A 20,374-nucleotide genomic window follows, 5' to 3' on the forward strand; every position below is an offset into this window, starting at 1 on the left:
GAGGAACCCTGTCGCTGGCGCTTCCACAGGCTCTCGGGAGAAATAAGCCTGCAGCCTCCTTACTAGGAGCAGTGGGTACATAATGGCAGCCTTATGCATGCAAGCTAAGTCGCCTCAGTTGTGTTCGATTGCTACCCCATGAACTGTAGCCCACAAGGCTCCTCCGTCCATGGGATTCTCAAGGCAAGAATACTGGAGTGGGCTGCCATTTCCAAGGGATCTTCCTGACCCTAGGACTGAACTCCTGTCTCTTACATCTCCTGCATTAGCAAGTGGATTCTTTATGACTAGCGCCACCCGGGAAGCTCGTGGCAACCATAGTAGCAAACAAAATGTTAAGCTCGGGGTGGCACATCCCCATCATTTGTACCATTTGGGAATCTTGAACCCACGCAGGCATCAGCAATAAATCAAGCATTCCCTTTTGCCGAGCTCAGAGACCTTTGCAATTTTAGTTTTTTCTCCACCTGACGCCCCAGGTGGCCACCACCAGTCAGTTGAAATTGATGTTCAGGGTGGAGCCTGGTTGCCATCTCTGCCCTGGGCACATCTGCCGTGTTTCCTGAATGTGGCATCAGGTGCTTTGTCCCTGACTCAGTACCCTAGGATTGTAGATTTGAGAGGCCTGTAAAGATCACATGCCCTGGGATTTCCCTGGTGGTGTGCTGGTTGAGAATCAGTCTTCCAATGGAAGGGACGCAGGTTCGATCCCTGCTCGAGGAAGTAAGATCCCACGTGCTGCATCTAAGACACGAGGCAGCCAAATAAATAAAGACCATATGCCCCGTCTTGTCATTTAGCCGAGCAGGAAAGTGAGGTCCAAGAGCAGAAATGACAGTCCCAGCGGCAGAACGGGGGCTGGAACCTAGGACTCTCGATTCCTTGGCCAGGATTCTGTGTCCACGTTGCCTTTAGCTTTCAATTGGTACAGTTCCGCCCTCAGCAGGGACTTATTCCAGCCACAGAGCCTCCCCCAGGCAGCCTTCCTGGCCACGAGGAGGAGCACCGTTCACTGTTGCTCCAGACTAGCCCGTGTCGTTCCGACAGGACTCTGCCCCTGGCAACTAGCCCTGGGCCTTAGTCGTGGCATGTGGGATCTAGTTCCCTGACCAGGGATCAAAGCCAGGCCCCCTGCGTTGGGAGAGCAGAGTCGTAACCACACGACCACCAGGGAAGTCCTGTCCACATCTTATTCAGTGCATCTTGGAACTGAACAAATGCACTTGACCTGCTGCACAGACTTGACTCCTTGAGTAGCTTTTGAATCCTAGTTCTTCCCTGCTTCCCTAGTTTCTGGGTGTAAGAGTCTCAACATAAGCTGGGGGTTTGCAGGAAGACAACAGGTATATGGTGAAAAGGATACAAAGTCAAGGAACGAGATTTATATCTCCTATAACCTGGTCTTAGCAGTGACACTTACTGTATGCCATTGGATCAATCAGCCTCTTGAAGCCTTAGTTTCATCCATTGGGGAATAGGGGAAAATAATACCTATTGCATAGAATTGCTTTAGGATCATATACCTTATGTAAAATGCCAGATACTTTCCCAGGCATATCATAGGCCCTCAACTGCATATTACTTGAAAGGCTTAGGATACCTGGGAGAAACTGGTGACAGCTTCCTTCTGTGCAGGCAAGGCCCGCTTCATGGTAGTGTGACCAGTGCAGTTGCAGAGAGCCCTGAGCTTAGTTTAAAGCTCTGCTGTCCATCAACAGAGGAATGGCTAAAGAAGATGTGGTACATAGATACAATGGAATATTACTCTGCCGTGAAAAGGAACAAAGTCGGATCATTTGCAGAGACATGGATGGACCTAGAGACTGTCATATGGAGTGAAGTAAATCAGAAAAACAAATATTGTATATTAACACGTTTGGTATCTAGAAAAATGGTACAGGTGATATTTGCCAAGTAGAGACAGATGTATGGATATTGAAGGGGGGAAGAAGGGTGGGAGGAATTGGGAGATTGGAATTGACATATATACACTATTGATACTGTGTATAAATAGATAACTAATGAGAACCTCCTGTATAGCAGAGGGAACCTGACCTGATTCTCTGTGGTGACCTCAATGGGAAGGAAATCCCAAAAGGAGAGGATATATGTATATGTATAGCTCTTCACTTTGCTATACAATAGAAACTATCAGTAGAAACACAACATTGTAAAGCAGCTATATGTACATGCTAAGTGGCTTCAGTTGTGTCTGACTCTTTGCAACCCCATGGACTGTAGCCCTCCAGGCTCCTCTGTCCATGGGATTCTCCAGGCAAGAATACTGGAGTGGGTTGCCATTTCCTTCTCCATTGGGATTTTGGAGTCAGGAGAAAATCTAGGTTCAAAACCTTGCTGGACTCTTCCTGGCTAAATTACCTGGACAAGGTAATGTCTCTGTCTCATTGATAAAATATATGTTGCAGAGGAATTACAGTTTCCTCATTGGTAAAATAAATGTCTCAGGAAATGAAACAGATAATTTATGTAAAGTGCTTGCTGCAGAGTCTGGCACATAGTAGGTGCTCAATCACTATTAATTCTTCCAGTTCTTGCCAAACATAACAAAAATCAGGGCTCTAGGACTTACAAGCCACGCTGCTACTAATACAAGAAATAATATGATTTATTTTTTCATTGCCGTTTGGGGAAAGGTACGTGCTTCATAAATATGTATCGGAAGGTACTTAGCAAATGAGTAGAAATAATAAAAATACGTCAAAGTAAACAGCTCCTATAAATATGTCACTTGGTAGACAAATTAGTGTTTTATTACTACTAAATACTATTGCTTGCTGAAAAGGATTTCAGATTACTTGCACAACGGGTACATTATGGAGTGCCTCTGCGGAAGGGCACGATAAAGATGAAAAATAATGATGGTGATAATATGAAAGGTGGAGAAAGGAGGTGTGTGGGTAAATGCAGCTCTGAGCCCCTCCTTGCTTTAGCGACACGCATATTAGTTAGCAGCATTTCAATGATTTAGCTGTAATACGGACCAGAGGGCCCAGAAAAAATGATTTCCATAGGATGTTGTGAGTTCTGACTCCAATTATCAGGCCCATCGGTGGCTTAAGTGCACTCCCTTTCGGAACTGTGCACTTAAGCTTAAAAACTAAGCTTACAAACAGATGTCTCTGGGTCTCACCCCATCCTTGTTCTGGACCTCTTAACTTTCTATGATAATAATTAACATCAAGAGAAGGAGAGTTTGGGTGGGGAATAGATGTGCCTTAATCACGGGTCACAAAGCTCTTTCAGAAATAAGAGAGGATGGCATCTAAAGAGAAAAGGAGTCAGAGAAGGGAAAAGAGGAGACAATAAATGCCTTTGTTGGGGGAAGATAAACCCCTGGGGAGAAGCAGAGGGAACGAGGCAGTGCATCAAGGAAAGTGACTGAAATAGCCAGACAGGAAAAAGATGGGCACAGTTAATTCAGGTGCTGGAGGCCGCTAGCAGGCCAGTCTTTCCATGTGTTCCTGGTGGTGCAAAGACCTGGTTTCAAATTCAAGTTTGGCCTTTTCCTAACTGTGTGGCTTTGGGTAAACTTCAATAGGAAGATCTTCATTAATAACATGGGAATAGGTTCATGACCTTGTACAGGAGACAGAAATCCATCCCCAAGAAAAATGCAAAAAGGCAAAGTGGCTGTCTGAGGAGACCTTACAAATACCTGTGAAAAGAATGGAAGCGAAACGCAAAGGAGAAAAAGGAAAGATATACCCATTTGAATGCAGAGTTCCAAAGAATAGCAAGGAGAGATAAGAAAGCCTTCCTCAGTGATCAATGCAAAGAAATAGAGGAAAACAATAGAATGGGAAAGACTAGAGATCTCTTCAAGAAAATTAGACACCAAGGGAACATTTCATGCAAAGATGGGCTCAATAAAGGACAGAAATGGTATGGACCGAACAGAAGCAGAAGATATTAAGAACAGGTGGCAAGAATACACAGAAGAACTGTACAAAAAAGATCTTCATGACCCAGATAATCATGATGGTGTGATCACTGACCTAGAGCCAGACATCCTGGAATGTGAAGTCAAGTGGGCCTTAGAAAGCATCACTACGAACAAAGCTAGTGGAGGTGATGGAATTCCAGTTAATTTATTCCAAATCCTGAAAGATGATGCTGTGAAAGTGCTGCACTCAACATGCCAGCAACTTTGGAAAACTCAGCAGTGGCCACAGGACTGGAAAAGGTCAGCTTTCATTCCAATCCCAAAGAAAGGCAATGCCAAAGAATGCTCAAACTACCACACAATTGCACTCATGTCACATGCTAGTAAAGTAATGCTCAAAATTCTCCAAGCCAGGCTTTAGCAATACATGAACCGTGAACTTCCAGATGTTCAAGCTGATTTTAGAAAAGACAGAGGAACCAGAGATCAAATTGCCAACATCCGCTGGATCATCAAAAAAGCAAAAGAGTTCCAGAAAAACGTCGATTTCTGCTTTATTGACTATGCCAAAGCCTTTGTGTGGATCACAACAAACTGTGGAAAATTCTTCAAGAGATGGGAATACCAGACCACCTGACCTGCCTCTTGAGAAATCTGTATGCAGGTCAGGAAGCAACAGTTAGAACTAGGCATGGAACAACAGACTGGTTCCAAATAGGAAAAGGAGTATGTCAAGGCTGTATATTGTCACCCTGCTTATTTAACTTATATGCAGAGTACATCAGGAGAAATGCTGGGCTGGAGGAAGCACAAGCTGGAATCAAGATTGCTGGGGGAAATATCAATAACCTCAGATATGCAGATGACACCACCCTTATGGCAGAAAGTGAAGAAGAACTAAAGAGCCTCTTGATGAAAGTGAAAGTGGAGAGTGAAAAAGTTGGCTTAAAGCTCAACATTCAGAAAACAGACCATGGCATCTGGTCCCATCACTTCATGGCAAATAGATGGGGAAACAGTGGAAACAGTGGTTGACTTTATTTTTCTGGGCTCCAAGATTGCTGTAGATGGTGATTGCAGCCATGAAATTAAAAGACGCTTACTCCTTGGAAGGAAAGTTATGACCAGCCTAAACAACATATTCAAAAGCAGAGACATTGTCAAAAAAGGTCCATCTAGTCACGGCTATGGTTTTTCCATTAGTCACGTATAGATGTGAGATTTGGACTCTAAAGAAAGCTGAGTGCTGAAGAATTGATGCTTTTGAACTGTGGTGTTGGAGAAGACTCTTGAGAGTTCCTTGGACTGCAAGGAGATCCAACCCGTCCATCCTAAAGGAGATCAGTCTTGGGTGTTCATTGGAAGGACTGATGTTGAAGCTCAAACTCTAATACTTTGGCCACCTGATGCGAAGAGCTGACTCGTTCGAAAAGACTGTGATGCTGGGAAAGATTGAGGAGAAGGGGATGACAGAGGATGAGAGGGTTGAATGGCATCACCGACTTGATGGACATGGGTTTGAGTGAACTCTGGGTGTTGGTGATGGACAGGGAGGCCTGCCATGCTGCAGTTCATGGGGTCGCAGAGTCGGACACGACTGAGTGACTGAACTGAACTGACTGACGGACTTCCCTGGTGGTCCAGTGACTAAGACTCTTCACTCCCAGTACAGGGAGCTGGGTTTCGATCCTTGGTCAAGAAACTAGATCCCACGTGCTGCACAGTTAAGAGTTTACATGCCACAACTAAGACCCATCGCAGCCAAATAAATAAATATTGAAAAAAAATAACATGGGAATAATAGTACTCAGTTTGCTGGGTTGTAAAGACTGGAAATAATACTTTTAAAGTGACAGAGACTGCATGTATAAATGATATCATCTTTACTCCACTTTTCTTTGTGATATTACTTTTGTTAAAATACAAACTGTTCAGGACAGCCCTGAGAGGTCTCCATAGGAAACTAAGGTATAAGAAGATTAGTCCACCTTGGGTAACAATTCCCCATGCAAACTCTAGTGCTCTGTATTAATAGTTTACTGTGTGTATGCTCAGCTGTTCAGTTGTGCTTTGCCACCCCACAGACTGTAGCCCACCAGGCTCCTCTGTCCACGGGATTATCCAGGCAAGAATACTGGAGTGGGCTGCCATTTCCTTCTCCAGGGGATCTTCCAGACCCAAGAATGGAACTCACCAACCTGCATTGGCAGGCAAAATTCTTTACCACCAAGCCACCAGGGAAGCCCCCTTATAGTTGCTAAGCACTTCTGAATTTATGTATTGGTTTATTTAATCCTCATACCAACCTGCCTCACACCAACAGTACCAATTTCTTCAGGGATGAGGCAAGGAGAGTTCAGAAATGTTAAGTACCTGCTGAAAGGTACCCAGTTGATGATGAACGGCTGGGGTGGGTTCCTCCCTACAGAGTCATCTTCATTCTACCAGGGCCTCCCTCTGAGGAGTTTCCTCACTTTAGACTGGGAAATGCTTGAGAGGGAGGTGCCATAGAGTGCATGGGACAAACGTGGGTTTTGATGTCCTTCAGATCTGGCTTCTAATAGCTCCCAATCATGCGACCTTGAATTAGATAGTGAACCCCGATGGGCCTGGGTTTCTTTCATTGTAATTTGGGGGAGCCATCACTTGCTGATAGACATTGTGGTGAGGAACAATGGGATATGGAAGTGAGGCAACTTTCAAAATTTTCTTTTGAAACGAGTTCTGCGATGTTCCGGGGCTTGCTTACGCTCTCCAAGCTGGACCACGGTTTGGACCCTTCAGCTCCCGCGCAGAGTGCGGTGACCCCTGTCGACTTGGAAGCAGCAGACGCCCCGACAGCGGAGTAGGGTCGCCATACACAGGGGCTCAGGCTCGTGGGCCGGGGTCGGCAGCCCGCGGCCCGGGGCTCCGCCAGGGGGCGCGCGCGTGCGGAGGCCGCCCTCTGGTCTGCCGCGCGCCTCCCGCCTCTCTATGGTGGCTCGGGCGCGGCAGGAGCGGCGGCGGCGCGCTCCCGAGGGGGCGGGGCCGCGCCGGGGGCGGGGCCTGCGCGAGGGGCGGGGCCTGCGCGAGGGGCGGGAGCGACCGGCCCCGGCGGCTAGGGATGGCTGAGGGGCGGAGGGGGGGCCAACTTCCTGGGGCCGCCCGCGAGGATGTGGCGACCGCCCCCCGGCGCCCCTCAGCCCCGGAGACGCCGCCGCGGCGCAGCCCGCAGCGCCCCTGCCTGAGGCGCCCGCGGCCCGGATCCGGCCCCTCCCCTCCCCTCCCCTTCCCCTCCCAGGTGCGGGGCTGGGCAGGCGGCCGCGACAGGTGAGGAGGCAGCGGCGCCCGCGCTGGGGTCCGCGGGGCGCCCGGCCTAGGCTGGGCTTCTAGGGGAGTCCGGAGTGGGGGAGCGCTGCTCGGCCTCGGGGTCTCGCCAGGCTGTGGTCCTGGGTGGGGGCGGGGGGCGCCTCCTCTGTGCGGGGCGCGGCCTGAGACGCTCGCTGCCCACAGGGGATGAGGGGAAGCCCTCCGTCGCTGAAAAGTCTGCGCATTCAAGGTAGCCCGCACCTGTCCCATTAAAAAGTGCCCCTCACAGAAGCACTTCACCTGTGGGGGCACTAACGGGAGCCGTGTGTTATCATATATCTCCAAACGCCCTACCCGATCGGCAGGTTCAGTTGGCTTGTGGGGGTGGGGGGGAAAGATGCGGCTTTTGAAGCAGAGGAAACTGAGGCAGGTGCGCGCGGCGGCCTGCGTTCAGGAACTAGCCTGACCCTACTTTCCAGGGCAGGAGCCCCGCGGGCTTCTCGGAAGAAGGTGGAGGCTGGAGTTCGGAGGCTCGATGGAGAAGTTTGGGGCTATGCTTCTCCCACCCACGTGCCCCCCTCCCCACCTAGGGGCCCCTGGTGGAAATTGTCTTCTGTTCCCCTGAGGTAACCTGTATGAGGTCGCCAGTGGCCAAGACGGAGAGGAACGGTGGGGCCTCTGCAGCTGGGTTGCCCACGAGACATTTGACCAGACATGGGGAAGAGTGCTCGACCCGGGGAGCCACAGCCTCGCAGGCTTCTGCCTGCTCAGAGCTTGATGTCAGGCTGGCTGAAGATAGAAACAACAGTATACTTTTTCCTTTCTGTTGGCCTGTCATTTGTTCTAGGGGGAAAACTGCTTGTGTAATCAAGGAAGAGTGTACTGTGCTCCTCCCGGTCTATCCCAGGGCAGAGTTACTGTTAGCTCCGACAGAGGGCTTCACCCACAACTGTGACTTTGCCCCCTGGCTAAAGGCCACCAGAACGTAAGGAGCAAACATCCCCAGGTGTTGCGTGGCCTTCTAAGAAAGTTTCTTGCCCATCCCGTTTTACAGATGGCTTGGAGGGCAGACCCCTCTTGTCACCCCCTGTTGGCTGCAACTGTGTGCGGAGTAGTTGTTTTTCCAGTGACAGTTCAAGATAGTGTGGCCAGGGTTGTCCACTTACGGGAGCATTTTTCTAGGAATGGAAGCAGGCAGGGGACACGGTGCTGGCCGAGTTTGTGTATGGAATTCTAGGGTTGGGAGCTAGTTCAGGGGATTTCAGGTTTGACGACTTCTTTATCCTTTTTTGATTGTTTTGCCTCACATTCAAGGAAATAGATGATGGCAAGCATTTCTGAAATTCTATAGCGTATTTCCTAATAATTCCGGACTTCAGAATACAAGTCATAAATTACAGTTTATTTAGAGGTGTTATTTTCTTAAGTTTGCAAATTGGGTATGACAATTACAGTTTGATGTGGCAGGCCTAACTGTAATAACTTGATTGTGCATGAAGAAGGTTTCCATGTAATCTTGGACACGCACACACACATTTTAATGTCTGTTTAGGAAGATCAGCCCGCTAGAAACTTCCATATTGATCAGGAAGATAGCTGTTATCCCGACTGTTTACCTTAGGGTCAGGGATTGTAAATCTTTGAAATCGACTTAATTTAACCCATTGCTAAAATAACATGCACAAAAAGAGAGCTGTTCTCCAAAAGGTTAGAAATTAATTTGTTTTCAAAACTTTCTCATGACCAAGCCAGTTGATACCACTCTGCTTAGCACTATCTTAAGATAGCAGTGGAAAAAGCATTTTCAGTGACCAGCATTTAAAAAGACAAAACAAACAGCAGCAATAACAAAGAAAGGGTACAGTTTCTTCCCTAATTACCTGTCCATTGTGATGTTTAGTGCACAAAATGTGTTGTGCCTAGAACTTTCTGAAAACACCCTTGTAAACCCAAGGAGTGTTGAGGAAACTAATTCCACCTTGATTTTTTATTCTTAGAACCTTTAATAAATACTGCTGTTGTTTTAAAAGATTAGAGACTTTTGTATGAAACTTGTACTGGCTATAGGGTTTATGTTTTGAGAGGAAAGATTTAACCTCTGCACCTTAAAATCTCATAACCTGCAATACAGAACTGAGTTATAATTTAGAGTTTAATGAGAATGCATAGTTTAAATTGCTGTTGCTGAAGCCGTGAGGTGTGAGCTTCCTCATTATTGTTTGGTAGTGGTTACTGGTTATTATTTTTGTTTGGTTACTGATTATTGGTAGGTGTGACTTGTGTTTCTGTAAGAAAGATTCTGGCAATCTAAAGGACAGTCTTTTTGTAGGCAATCACAAATTCCCATTCCTTCAATAGGGAGATGGTGTGGTCCCTTTCTTGTTTTGTGAGTTTATATTACTTGGAGTTTTAAACCCCTAAAACCTGTTGGGCTCTTAATAGAGTATCCTATTGTATCTTAGATGAAAGCCGTCCTAGATGGGCTGGAATCATTGGCCTTACGTGTTGAAAGATTTTAGCTCTCCCAGTTTCCAGGATTTATCTGCTGTGGTCAGGACAGTAGTTTTATTTAATCCTCATGATGCCATTCTTAGCTTAAACCCATTATCCTCCTTTATCTTTGTTAAGACTGTCATGAAGTTTCTCTGCTTTCTAGTTCAGGGTGACTATTCCACATGTTTGATGCATTTGGGCCCATTAATGTTCAGAATTGGAGCAGTTGAGCGTTAAGAGAATCTACCTGTTTTTAAACATTTTCCTTTTTCAAGGCAAGCATAAAAATCTTGAGTTTCCTCTGGGGAAAATCAGCTCTTTAAAAATCTAATAGGAAAACAAAAGCTGGTTTTTCCAGCTTTTTACCAGTACGATTATTCTTAACCTTTTCTTCTATTCTGGTTTTGCCAGTACAGTGGCTAGTGAATGATGACCCAGAGGCACGGGAAAACCCAAGATCTCCCAAATCATCAAAAGAAGGTCACATTGTATTCAGTGTAGCTTTAGCCTTTTTAACTAAAAAGTGAGTTTTATTACAAGGAGTTCCCAAAGCCAGCCACTCCTTAAAAGATTCACTCGCTACATAGCAGTTTTGACACTGAGGGGTTCTATAAAATACAGATTTCCCAGCTCCACCTCCTGAAGTGTTTTTTTTTTTTCTTTTTGTTTTGCATGGATAAGTGATGACCGAGAATCTGTATTTTAAAAGCCACTCTGGGCAGCTACTTACAAAGTAAGTAGTGATTCTGATCTGCAACCGGGTTTAGGAACTAGTGTTGCATTGCTTTGAAATTCTTTATAAATTGGTAGTCCCTTTAAAAGCGTCATTATGTTATTCAGGATGTTTGATTTGCTAGAATAGTCCATTTCCGAGTCATGACAGATAACAAAGAGCTTTTATAACTTTTATGTAAATTACTTTCCAGAGGGGCCCTGTCTGCCGTATTATCTGTCAGGAGTCATGAGGGAGGGTTGGGAGAGTAGCTTCCTGTATTTCCTGAGTGGACAAATGAATGATAATGTGGAAACCACTGGAGGACTGAACGGGTAGTCAAATCTAGTTCTGATCGGTGTTGCATAGGAGAGCTGCCTGGTCATCCTCTGTATGTAAGATTTTAAAATAAAGCCAGTTTGCCAGATGTTTCATTTCTACATTAACTGAAGCGCTTATTGGACATGATGGATGCTTAATAGGCAATAAAATTTAGTCACAGGTCCTTTGCCGAGTTCATGGAAGGAAGAAAAGGTGAAATCCAGAACCCTCTGAGTTAAAGCAGAATGGGGCACTAAATATGTTAGGGAATTAAATTTGGGGGAAATGTAACAGTTGAGAAAAGAGACTAACCTGGCTTTGAGCCCCAGCTCCTCCACCTCCTGGCTGGGCTTCTTTCGTTGTTGTTTCGTCCCTAAATTGTGTCTGACTCTTTGTGACCCCATGGACTGCAGCCTGCCAGGCTCCTCTGTCCATGGGATTTGCCAGGCAGGAATACTAGCTGCTAAGTTGCTGCTAAGTTGCTTCAGTCGTGTCCGACTCTGCGACCCCATAGATGGCAGCCCAACAGGCTCGCCCGTCCCTGGGATTCTCCAGGCAAGAACACTGGAGTGGGTTGCCATCTCCTTCTCCAAAGTATGAAAGTGAAAAGTGAAAGTGAAGTCGCTCAGTCGTGTCCGACTCTTTGAGACCCCGTGAACTGCAGCCTACCAGGCTGCTCCGTCCATGGGATTTTCCAGGCAAGAGTACTGGAGTGGGGTGCCATCGCCTTCTCCAAGGAATACTAGATTGGGTTGTTATTTCCTTCTCCAGGGGATCTTCCCAACCCAGGGATCAAACTCGCGGGTGCTTTAGACACATCACTTAACCTTTGTTTGATTCCTTTTCTTCATCTGCCAGATGAAAATAATAACCTGGTGGCATTGATCAGTGGATGAAAAGAGAGCAAATCTCTTCTTTGTACATTGTATGGAGCTCAATGAACATTCTCTTCTCAGAGGATTTTTGTTCCGTAGGCTTCAGATATCTTTCGAAATCCGGCCTTCCCCCTGTCTCCTTCCAGGAATATCTACTCGGTCAGCTCTTTTAGAAAACATATGAAAGAGTGAGGACTCAAGAAGGTGAGAATATGGTAAAGAGGAATGAGTCACAGATACTTGAAAAAAATTTTTTTCTTAGAACGAGTGGAGTGTAGGCATATATCCAGAATGACTGTCTGCGGGAATAAATTCATGATATTATCCAAATTCTGCCTCCAGTGTCTGGGCCGTAGCCTGGGAGCTCAACTCCGGCTCCCAGGCTTGGGTGGGGGTGGGGGTGGGGGCTGTAAATAGCACCTGACAGCCCTTTCTTTTCTCATCTTCCTCCCCCCACCTCCCTTTTTGTTTTTTTTTCTTCTTTCCCTCTCTCCTCCCTTTCCCCCTTTCTAAACTGCCTTTTCCTTTCGACTTGCTAATCATGGCCACAGAAATCACATATCAGGCCGCTGGAACTCTGAGGCTAAAAAAGGTTGCTGGTTGCTAACACCTGTCCACCCAGCTAAATGAATAGGATCTTTTGTGGGCAGGAGGTTAAAAAAGCTGATTAGTACAATACTGGCTTAAAGGACCTAATAATGATCTACCATATGTAAATGACCAAGTGATTTTAAGCCATTTTGGAGATTTGTTTCTTATACTCTACGTTCATTTTTTTTTGTATTGAATTAGGATGTTGGCTGGATTTTTCCATGTGTGAATCTGCTTATTGCCCAGACTAATTTTTGTCATACTGATTAGGAATCATTTATATTCTAAAGAAGTTTCTGCCCTTAACGGCCTTTGTGTTGTTCGGCAATGTCTAACTTGTGTGTAATACAATTAAAGTTTTGTTCACTGTGCTGCTGACATAATTAGTTTAATTTCTGTTCCTTATATATTTCTCTTGGCAGCTGGGAAATTAAAATACAAAATTTTGCATAAAACTGCTTTTTTGAGGGGGTGATTTTACTGTGAGTCCAACGGACTTAGGCCCGAGGGTGCAGTTTTGAAGATATCTTACTCAACATTCCTGTAATAGTCTCTTTTCCTCTCTTAGAATTAATGTATTAAGACCCATAATTGGCTATTCAAGCATTCAGAAGAGACAATGTTTGGCCTTCACCCCGTGATTCTATTTTTTACTCTATCTCTTTTGAGGAAATGTGTGTAATTTTTGAAAACCCCTAAGTATATTACAGTTACAGTATATTACATGAGCGTGTGAACTTTTGCGAAGACTAGAGAATGCAGTGGTTTTCTCTGATAAGCTGTATTACTTAATTCTCTCCTCAAATCACCACTCTGTTCTTTTTAGATCATAGCGTGTGCAGACCTGATGTGAAAGTGAAAAGGCTGTGATGCGTTTCACAGAGATGGCTGTAGTCTTCAGGAGCAGAAGTCTCTCTCAAGGAGACTTTACATTTAATTACGCTAATCCGCACTTAATTTCCTACAGCGTTCTTGGAGAGATTCTCACTAGGCTGCTGATTTCATGGAGTTATGACCTATGAAGGTTTTTATCTCGGTTAAGCCTGCTAACTTTTTTTTTCTGAAGGGAAAGTGACGTTGGTCTGGTAATTTCTCCATTGTCCTCTCCTGTAAAAAGATAAGCAAAATCTTTTGGCTCTCCCAGCCTCTTTCAGCACGCATGTGCTGAATTTGAACTTTACAGAATTTTTTTGAGCTGGTGTTACTTGACTTTTAAAAGCTGCCTCTTCTCCAGTGCTACAGATTAAGCCTGCATCTCCTAGGTTGACCTTCACATGGTTTTTCTAGAACGGCATGTAAGAACATGGTTTCATTATCTCTGGGTTGTGGAGTGAGTGGTCATGGACAGAGGAGCCTGGCGGGCTACAGTCCATAGGGTCACAAAGAGACAAACAGGGCTGAGGAGCATGCATGCAGTAGTCAGGTCTCCTAGGACAACCGTTTGTTTCCACCAGGCCAGTTCTCAGGGTAGGGGAAGCCCACCCCATTTGGACGACTTGGAGCCAGATTGATTTGCTGAAACATTTTAACTGTCTTGATCCACTTTGATGAAATACTGCCTAGTCATCCTGAAATTTACAGGAAGTTAGGCCTACTGGAGGCTCTGCTGCCCCCACCCCCACCCCTAGTGGTTAAACGTAATTAGCTAGTAATCAGCACCATTGTTTGTTTGCAACTGCTGGATTATGTTAAAAGATTTAGAAGAAAAGCTTTTTTTAAGGAAATGGAGCAGCCTCCTCTCCCATCCCGGCTTTTTCTTGTTTTCCCCTATTCATTTACTTTGAAAAATCTTTCCAGTCTTAGTCCTGATAAGGCATATGAATCAGTATATTTTATACAATAAGAAAGCTTCTTGTCCCTCCAGCAATTTCTGTGAATTCCACCTCCCCCTCCTCCCTTTAAAAAAAAAACAAAAAAACTTTCTTCCTGATTAAGATATCTGCTTGAGAAATAACCAGACCTTATCTTAGGTTGTCTTCCAACCTTTTCCTGGGTCTTGAGTCAGTGGTTCCTTAGCCAGTGAATTACACCTCCTCCTGATCATGCTGAATTATTATCTTCAAGGCATGGAAGAACATCCACTAGAGGGTGAGCCTTTATTTGAAAATGCTGGATGAAAGGAGTGTTCTGATTTGGGGAAAGAGTGGAGTGTTTTCCAGGGCTTTGGAGAGAGTAGGTGCAGCTTTGTTCAGCCAGTTTGAGGAATCCTTAATCCAGAATGTCTCTCAGGAAGAGGGCGGATTGCCTCGGGAATGATTTTTGCGGACCAGCAGCTGTGGTTTGGGCAGTTTGGACTTTATGGAGGTGCAGAGGAAGTTAGGGGTTAAAATTTTGTGCTGGGAGCGTGGGGTGGGAATAACAGGGACTAGGAGAATTCTTGGGCCTTTTTTCACGTCTGTCTGCCTCTCTGCCTCTTGAGCGTGATTAGATTTAGGTGCCATTCTTGGTCATTTTGTCCTATACTGATGGAAAAACCTGCATAGTCATCCTGTGTCACATCTGAAGTTTACCTTGGCCAGTGTTTGCTGCAGAGCGGGTAGGGAGGGACTACCCCAGTGCTTCCAGAGGGCTTGACAAGGGCACGGCCACCCTGCCTACCTCCCTCACCATATGGTTGGACCCAGCACTCCAGGTGACTCTGAGTCATCACTCCCACGCCCATTGATCTAGTTCAGTGTTTCCCAGCTGTCTGGACTGGTGACAGTTGCATACTGGCAGCTTGAGGAATAGTGACGTGAAGCAGCCAATTCGTGGGGTTTTAGACACTTCTGCCGGAGAAGGCAATGGCACCCCACTCCAGTACTCTTGCCTGGAAAATCCCATGGACGGAGGAGCCTGGAAGGCTGCAGTCCATGGGGTTGCTGAGGGTCGGACACGACTGAGCGACTTGACTTTCACTTTTCACTTTCATGCATTGGAGAAGGAAATGGCAACCCACTCCAGTGTTCTTGCCTGGAGAATCCCAGGGATGGGGGAGCCTGGTGGGCTGCCGTCTATGGGGTTGCACAGAGTCGGACACGACTGAAGCGACTTAGCAGCAGCAGATACTTCTGCAGCTTCATCCCAGATGCTCCTCATCAGGTTCCTAAATTTTATTTATCTGAATAAACTTTTCTGTACAGCACATTACCATGTCTCCTGTACTACCAAAACTAATATTAAAAATGAAAATACATTGACATTTACATCTAATTTGGTTTTTGAGATATCAACTATCCACACCTGCACTGTTATTTGTGGAAACGCTCAGAAATAGCTGCCTGAAATCTCTCTTCTCAGGTTTTCAGAAACAGCACAGACATAAAAATAAGTCACTAGTTTTGTTTGGAAGGGGACTGGTACAAAATTTGAGAGTTCTGAGTATCATGTCAAGAAAGCAGATCTTGATACCATAGCCTGTAAATGTGTACGTGTATCTTAATATACATTTGGTCTTCCCGACCAAACAGCGTTTTTTTTCCCCCTAATGGGGAAAAGTTGAAATTTGCTGTTACGTATTACTGATATCAAAGCATGTTAAAATATGCTTTCTGTAAGTTTTTTGTCTTTTTAATTTTGACTGTGCTGGGTCTTCATGACTGCACGGGCTTGTCTCTAGTTGCTGCGAGTGGGGGCCACTGTCTAGCTGGGTTGCAGGGGCTTCTCATTGCAGTGGCCTCTCCTGTTGCAGAGCACAGGCCCTAGGGTGCAAAGACTTCAGTAGTTGTGGCACACGGGCTCAATAGTTGCGCTTCCTGGGCTCTAGAGCACAGGCTCAATAGTTGTGGCGCACGGGCTTAGTTGCTCCTTGGCATGTGGGATTCTCCTGGATCAGGGATGGAACCCGTGTCTTCTGCATTGGCAGGTGGATTCTTCATTCCTGAGTCACCAGGGAAGTCTGCTTTCTGTAAGTTTTAGTATACTGATTTAAAAAATACTTTTTACCTAAAGTAATTTATCAGGGATTACACTCAAATCATGACCTTTTAAAAAAAAATTCTTAGAGGCATTAGATTGTTATTGCAGTAGATCAGAGTTTTCGTAAGTGTCAGAGTCTCCCATTACTTATAAAAACTGCTGTCGGGTCCCTATAAAAACTGCTGTTTCCTGGTTGCTAGCCCACAGCTATAGAATCTGGGAATTTGGGAATGAAGCTGGGGATTCTGATGTAGCTTATCTGCAGCCCACACTCGAAAAAAGTATTGCTGTCAGAAGGAACCACACATTTAAAAAAATGAACAATGTTGAGAAATGCCGATATTGGGGGGCTGCCTTTAAAAATTCTGCGGAGGAGGAATTCAAGGCATAGGGAAGTAAAAAAAATCTCCAGTTCACCTAGAGTCTCCATTAGTTGGATCTTGCAGACCAGCAATGAGGTCTGTTGAGTCTAAGTGGATACTGTTTCCATGAGATTACACCAGGGTGTACCTCCTTATTGGTTTCTCCTCACCTGTGTGTGCATGCCCAGTCGTGTTTGTCTGACTCTTTGCAACCCCATGGACTGTTGCCCGCCTGGCTCCTCTATCCATGGGATTTCCCAGGCAAGAATACTGGAGTGGGTTGCCCTTCTCCAGGGGATCTTCCCAACCCAGGGATTGAACCTGCTTGGCAGGCAGATTCTTTACCACCGCGCCACCTGGAAAGCACATAGATTTCTCTAATTGCCCTTAAATCCGAAGCTGTAGGATAGGGCAAGAATGCTCTGATTCCTTCAGAACAATAAATGACACAGTTGGCATTTTTGTAAGTGAAAAGCTAGTGCTTCTGAAACTGTGGTGAAGGACCAGCTTTGTGAAGTGGTTATCCAGTCTATTGCCAACTAATATTTTTATGAAGTACAAGAAAAATGAATTACCAGGAAGTCATACACTTGGATGCACAGCAGTGTATACCTACTATGAATTTTTTGTGCTTACCTTACTACAGATCTCCATGGGTGATGTGTGACTGCACACTTTGAGAAGCATCGTTCTAGGTAGTTCTGAGGACATCTTAGGAACTTGATGTTGTTGTTCAGTTGCTAAGTCGTGTCTGACTCTTTGAGACCCCATGGTCTGTGGCACACCAGGCCTCCCTGTCCTTCACTATCCCTCGGAGTTTGCTCAGATTCATGTCCAGTGAGTTGGTGATATTGTCTAACCATCTCATCCTCTGTCGCCCTCTTCTCCTTTTGCCTTCAATCTTTCCCGGTATCTGGGTTTTTTCCAATGAGTAGGCTCTTCCCATCAGGTGGCCAAAGTATTGGAGCTTCAGCATCAATCTTTCCAACAAATGTTCAGGGACTTGATAGGCTACCTATAATTGAAGCAACCAACTAAGAACTCCCTTACCTGGAGAGGGTTCTACCACTTGGTGACCTGCTAGATGAGAAAAGGTAAGGACGGACCTTTTTTTTTTTCCCTGACTGCAGTGAATGTTGCTGTGCGCAGGCTTTCTCTAGTTGAGGTGAGCTGAGGCTACTCTCTAGTTTTGGTGTGCAGGCCTCTATTGTTGCAAAGCACAGGCTCTAGGTGAGCAGGCTTCAGTGATTGTGGCACGCGGGCTTAGTTGCCCCAAGACTTGTGGGATCTTAGTTCCCGCCAGGAATTGAATACAAATCCCCAGCTGTGGTAGGAGGATTCTTAAGCACTGGACCACCTGGGGAGTCCCAGGACTCTTACTTTTAACGTATTTAAGAATATGTTGATAGACCTTGAGTCTGGTACCAACATCAGGAGGATATTTACCTCTTTTGACTAAATATTAGAAAAGCATTTCCAACTTTTCTGGCCTGTAACTTGACTTACAGTTAATATAGATGCTTAAAGGTGGGAGACAGAAAATAATGTTTAAGGGTGTGCCGTTTGTTTGAGGCACTTCAGAGTGCTTGATTTTTAGAACCCTTTTATAAATAGGAGCAAGCATTATTAGTTTTTGTGGCCATAATGTAAAAATGAGTGTTGATTTGGAGCAGGGGGCGGGCAGGGTGAGGGGAAACCTCTCCATCCATGCGTTTCGTCCTGGTTTAATTGCTTGGTTGGATGAAATGTCAAACTTGATAGATTATTAGGGCTGTTATTTTGGTGGTTAAACAATAATGGAACTGTTTGGATGTTTGCGAGGAACACTGCTCCCTGTGTTTGGACTTTGCTCTGGAGAAAGTTTCAATTGTTCAGAAGCAGTACTAGTTACAAAATGCAGCTTCTGTGGCTCCTAGCACAGCTGTCTAAACTACCAGCTCTACTGGGGCCTTTGGACAAGCATTGTTTAACACTTTGGGAAACAATTTGTGTTTCTGGTTCCAGAATGTCTATGGTTGTTCTGCCTAGTTGGGAGACCTAGAAATGGGAGAATGGTATTACGTGTGTCTAAGTTAAGTCCAGCTTTTTTTCCTTTAAGCATCTCTAGAACAAACTCTGTCTTTCTCACTGGGGTGGGGATGGGTACGGGTGGTTATGATGAGACTGTTGATTCCCTGGGCCTTTTCTTTCCTGGTTAGTGACTGTTCAGTAGAATAGCATGTTGTTGGCTGTGTGCCCACCTGCGGAGGACTTGGGTCGTTATAACCATCCAGCACTTCTCCTTATGTCTCATTTTACCCCAGGGGTTCTCGTGTTGTAAGTGATGGTGGGGTAATGGTGGTAGGTCACTTTCAGGAAGAAGCCCAGATGAGCACAGAAAGTAAAATTTTGAGCTTGAGGCTTGTGTCCTTTGAGGCGTATGTCCTGCTTCTATACATGTGATAACTGGCTGAGAGAATCACAGAGGAAGCATCATTGACATTTTTTCCACCAACCTCACCCTCATGTTTTAGAGACTTTTGTAGCAAAGGCTATTTGTAGTGAGAAGCCTGTCTCGTGTGGGGTGCCTACCTGATCTGGTAACCACATCTTTCACCGTTTGTCTAATTGCTGTAGTTCTCTGGTGCTTTTGAGTTCAAGCAGGGCACTTTGGGCTGCATGCTGAGCTGAAATTGCGGTGAGAGTTCACTCTGCGTGGGTTGCCTCTGCTGCCTCCTGGCTCTTTGCTTCTGGCCCCGGGGAAGCTCTGATAAAGCCCCGGGAGGGATGGGGCACAGGCAGCACCTGAGATACACTTCAAATGGTTGAGCCAGCAACCAACCCACACTTAAAGAATCTTTTTTTCTTTTTTATTTCTGGGTCGAAGGGACAGCAGAATAATATGAAATACACTTGCCTTACAAATTATTCACCTTCCTTATTTCCCCATAGTGGTTGGATATTTAGACTAGTAATTGCACCTTTATGGTCACGTACGTCCCTTTCCCCCAACATTTCTAAGCCTTGGCAGTAATCTGTGCTCTATCTCTAAAATTTTATCCTTTTCGAAATGTTATGGAAATGGAATTGTAACAACATGTGGCATTCTGAGATTGGCATTTTTCACTTAGCATGACGCCTTCCATCCAAGTTGTATTTAGTCATGTTGTATTTAGTTGTATTTAATAATGCTTTTTATTGCTAAATAGCCTAAGTAGTATGGATGGGTCACTATTTTTTTTAAATTGTAGTATAGTTGGCTTACAATGTTGTTTTCATTTCTGGTGTACAGCAAAGTGATTCAGCTTGTGTGTGTGTGTGTGTGTGTGTGTGTGTGTGTGTATTCTTTTCCATTATGGTTCATCACAAGATACTGAATATAGTTCTGTGCCCTGTGCAGTAGGACCTTGTTTTATCTATTTTACATGTTGTAGTTTGTATCTGCTGATCTCAAACTCCTACTTCATCTCTCCCTCGCCCCTTTTCCTCTTTGGTAGCCATAAGTTTGTGTTCTATGCCTTGGATGTATCACAGTTTTTTTAACCATTTACCTATTGTCGGGCATTTGAGTTGTTTCCAGTTTGGGGCTGTTACAGATAAAGCCATTATGAACATTTGTATACAGGTATTTGTGTGAATACAGGTTTTAATTTCTCTGGGTTAAGTGCCTGGGAATGTAATTGCTCAGTCTCAGAGTAAGTATATCTTTAGTCTCTTAAAGAAACTACCAAACTATTTTGCCCAGCACTGTACCATTTTACAGTCTGTCCCACCAGCAGAGTATGAGATCCAGTTTCTCTGCATCCTTGCCAGCATTTGGTATTGTTCCCATTTTTAAACTTTTTAAAACAAGTAGCATATCTGGTTTTTAAATTCATCAGATTGCTTGTAAAACTGATTTGATTAACAGAGAGCAGAGATTTTTGAGTTGTGGTTAGCCCTCCGTGTGGCT

General features: G+C 45.1%; 1 protein-coding gene across 2 annotated transcripts in view; it reads left to right on the forward strand.

The window, feature by feature from the left end:
• Nucleotides 1-7,032: 7,032 nt before the first annotated feature.
• Nucleotides 7,033-20,374, forward strand: part of RFFL (ring finger and FYVE like domain containing E3 ubiquitin protein ligase) — a 77,365-nt gene continuing 64,023 nt past the window's right edge. Inside the window, exon 1 of one of the 2 annotated variants that reach the window (XM_005220052.5) lies at nt 7,033-7,213. The gene's annotated coding sequence lies outside the window, so the exon portion shown is untranslated. Of the gene's footprint in view, nt 7,819-20,374 lie in introns of both variants that reach the window. The other variant, XM_059878428.1, reaches the window with a different exon arrangement.

The sequence above is a fragment of the Bos taurus genome, chromosome 19 (assembly GCF_002263795.3).
Source record: "Bos taurus isolate L1 Dominette 01449 registration number 42190680 breed Hereford chromosome 19, ARS-UCD2.0, whole genome shotgun sequence".
NCBI classification, from domain to species: domain Eukaryota; kingdom Metazoa; phylum Chordata; class Mammalia; order Artiodactyla; family Bovidae; genus Bos; species Bos taurus.